The sequence below is a fragment of the Aythya marila genome (assembly GCF_965140915.1).
Source record: "Aythya marila genome assembly, chromosome: 4".
Taxonomy (NCBI): Eukaryota; Metazoa; Chordata; class Aves; order Anseriformes; family Anatidae; genus Aythya; species Aythya marila.
Genome location: NC_139045.1, coordinates 7307818 through 7311717, shown reverse-complemented (window position 1 = coordinate 7311717; position 3900 = coordinate 7307818).

Genomic DNA, 3900 nt, shown 5'->3' with positions numbered 1-3900 from the left:
CTGCTCCCTGCAGGAGGAGCAGGCAGAATCCCGCAGACACCATGCCAGGAGCACTTCTCCCCTCACCCCCTGGCCGCTGGTGCCGACTCTACGCTTAGCACAAGCACTGCAAGCAGTCTCTGGGGCTCCGTCTCAGAAGTTGGATTAAATTAATGTAAATTAAATTAATTAATCCTCAGATATGTCTCTGGTTACTGCGCTAGGCCTTCGCCAGCCAAATGGAGGAGGCAGAAGAGGCAAGCTTGGCGTGATGAGGGCCAGTGAGCTGAAAAATTCCACACAAATTTTTGCAGAAATTAACTCCAGCTAGAAAAGGCATCCTGACAAAGCTCTGCTGTCTTGTTCATAAATAGTCATCTTCACTGATTGGAGGCTTACCTGCTCAGCAGCTGAATGAAGTCAAGCCAAATGACCCTACAGAAACCAAGCACCTTGACTGGTGCACTGCCCAACTCCAAATCGCCCTTTCAGCCATGTCCCTGAGGTCTTGAGATTAATCCCACCTCTCAACTCCATCTCTACACTTCCCCCAAGCTGTGTTACCACACAAAAGTGTTTGCTTAAGACACAGCCCTGCTGTAGAGGAGGATGAGAAAAGCTGCCACCAGCCAGCTACTGCTTCTTATTTGGGGCTGGTTTGGGGGGTGTGCTTCTCTTATTTAAGCCCTGAATAACCTGGGGGTACCCTTGGCCCCATCGAGCTCTTCCCACAAGTACCTCTTCAGCTGATTCTTTGCTCCAAATCCAATGTGAGAGGGGACCTCTCCCTGCATGGAGACATCTCCCAGCCCCAGGAGGTACCTACAGGTTTTCCCTACCAGTGCTAGTGCCTCCTCTGTGGCCACCTGAAGCACAGAGGGTCCTGGTGACCAATCGGGCAGAAAGCGCGCCTCAATTTTTTGTTTTAGTGATAAATGTGAAATCCTTATTGTAAACTCAAGATCAGACACAGCTGCTTTGAGCCAAGTCAGGAAGATGGGCTCAAGGAAGTCACCTGGAGAGCTTGGCCAGCCAAATTTGCAAGACAGAGCCCCCCTGAGGGCTCAGCTACCTTCTGGCTTGCCAACTCTGTCTTGCCAAAACCAACACAGCACACCGCCATGGCCACTCACCCCCCTTCTGTCTCATTTGGATTTTTTATTTTTATTTTAACCACAAGGAAGGGTTCCATGCTGTAGCAATCTGTGTGGACCCTGTAAACAGTCTCGAGGGCAGAAGGCATCAGGTGATAGTCTGTTTGCCTACAGCTTGAAATAGTCACCCACAGCTGCAACAACACAATAATTAGCACCTCCCTGTTTGAGGGATTAACAGTTCCCTATTCAACAAGGACAGACAACAAATCTCTCAAACTCCAAGGCCTCAAACCTGTTGTGTAAGGGCACCTGGGAAGGCGAGTCTGTTAGGGAGGGGGGTTCCCTGCAATGCTGAGCAGGGACCTGTTTCCATTCCTCCCCATCTCCTAGGTCCCCTTCCTCGGCCCAACAGTGACAGGGCAGGGGATCCACCACTGTCTGGGGTGTCTCAATCCAGTGCCTTTCTTTCAGGCCTGGCAGGGAGTTGCTCCACCAGTCTATCTCCTGCTCACACTCCCTGGTAGCCCTTAACCTCTCCACCTCGTCCTCGAGCTCTGCCACCAGGCTGAGCAGGCCACCCCCCTGCTTGCACCTCACACACGGTGTCTCTGCCACCCTCAGATGGCAGCAACAGCCTCAGGCACTCCCTGCACCCGGAGACCTGAACTGCCGCATTTTTGAGCGGGAACTCAGCCTGGGTCACCACAGGCTTTCTAGAAAGAGCTTTCTGCGTAGTGCAAGCCATGGTGGTTTAGCTACAGGCAGGCAGCCGGCAGACGAGCCGTCCTCCTGAGTGGGGAGGGACACCATGCACTGCCTGAGGCGCCATGCCCTGCCTGCCCGGCCTGGTGGCCACGCTCCCCAGAAGCTGCCTTTGTACAACATGGAGGAGGCGCTGCTGGCTCCGTCTACATCTCCTCAGCCTCCCTCATGAGGGCTGCCAGACCCTGGGGGCTCCCTCAGCTGCCTCGAGTGGCCTTGATGGTGGAGATAAAGCCCTGACCGCCTCAATCCCCCTGTTCCACTGCACAACGCATCTGCCCCAGAGCTGATCACCTCAGTGAGTGAAATTAAAACACTCAGAACACTGTCAAAAAGCACCATTTCCCCCTTACTCGGCTTGTTGCAAGTGCCAGAAATATCAGGTGCCTTTAAGCAGAAGGATGTGGAGCGGTGATCAGACAAAAGTGATAATTTGGGCGCTGAGGGGTGACTGAACTCCCTCATAATGCTCTTTTTGCCAAACTATGTGGCAGACCTGGAAGAGTGACTGAAACCTTGTGTTTCTGTAGTACGCTCACTGTTTCTTCTGGGATGTAATTATGAGATTAGAACAAATTAAAGTCAGATGTAGGTATGCCACCTGCATAGTAAAGTTGACACCCTTCTGTGAAATAAAAGACAAAAATCTCTAGAAAGTCAGGACAAAGAGGGCATAATTAAAAAGCAACTATATTTTGCAAAGGCCTGGTTGCTTTAGACCCTACCTGATCCAAGAATCTTTTTGCCAACACTGAAGCAAAATATGAATAGCTACCTCGGGCCTGGTGGATGCTTCAGCTGGACATCACAGTGCCACAGACACCAGAGTGTATCTGGAGCAGACACATCCTCAGAGCTCCTCATCTGGAGGCAGATGTACCAGATAGAGAGGCTTGGGCTCTCAGCCCACCTCCAAGCTCACCACTGACCTCGCCATGTCCTTCCCAGACCAGCAGCCTTTATATGCATTCATTCACTCTGCCCACCAGCTGATGCTGCTTTGGCTCCTTTAGATGGACAGAGGTTAGAGAAGGACCTACCTGGTGCCTCGTGCCATGTGGTTGGAGGTGGTGGTCCTCTACGGTTATTTTACCATGCTGTTGTACCATCTTGTCTGGTTCACTCCCAGAGTAAGCACATCTGGATAGCTTACTTCTCATGGACGACAGGGGTGGCTTAAAATGGATAATCCTGGAGTCCCTTGGTGGCCCTGGGTAACAGCCCCATGGCTTCTGCATCGCTCTGGCCCATTCGGTTCAGGATGCAGGCAGTGGCCTGGGGGCCCGCACCTAACAATGTCATCACGCCCCACAAGAGGCACTGCCAGCTTCAAGCAGTGACAGCCCCCAGTGCTCAGCAGCAAATAAAGCCTTCTCAGGGATAAGCTTCCCATTAATTGTTCCTTTGAAGCCCTATCTGGGGAGACTGCCATGAAATCCAGCAAGAGAATAAGACGATTGCTCTCATGCCACCTTGCGTGACTCACTAGAGAGACAGGAGCACAGCGGTGTGGAGAAGATAATTACTCTTTTGTGAGTATGTGCCTGGTTTCAGTTTGTTTAAGTGTCTAGTTCTTGGCCGTTGTATTCAATCTTGTTTTTATTAGGGTCTTAAAATTGTACAGCATGGAGAAGTTTGTACCTCGATGGGAGCTTTCATAATGCAGTAAAACACCATCATAAATAGCAGAAGTGCAGGTTGCTCTCTGGCATTTACATATAGCGCTCTTCTCTTGCCTCATTAATTTTGTAAGCATTTGGGTTTGCTAGAAATCAGCGTAATTTATACTAAAGCAGTAAAGCGAGCAAGCCGAAACACAAACATACCAGAGCCACTCTCGCTGCTGCATTGCACGTTGCCGCAGACAGAAAATGGGCTGCTTGAGGCAGAGCAAGAGAGGCCTCCAAGGCTGTGTGGTTTTGATGACAAACATCCCGCTGGACACACGCTGAGGTGTCACAGGAAGGGACATGGATGAAAAATAGGGACAGAGAGGTGACACAAGGCAGTGGTGGGCATGAGCACCACTACACACAGCGCGGGATGTGCTCTGTCCTCTCTG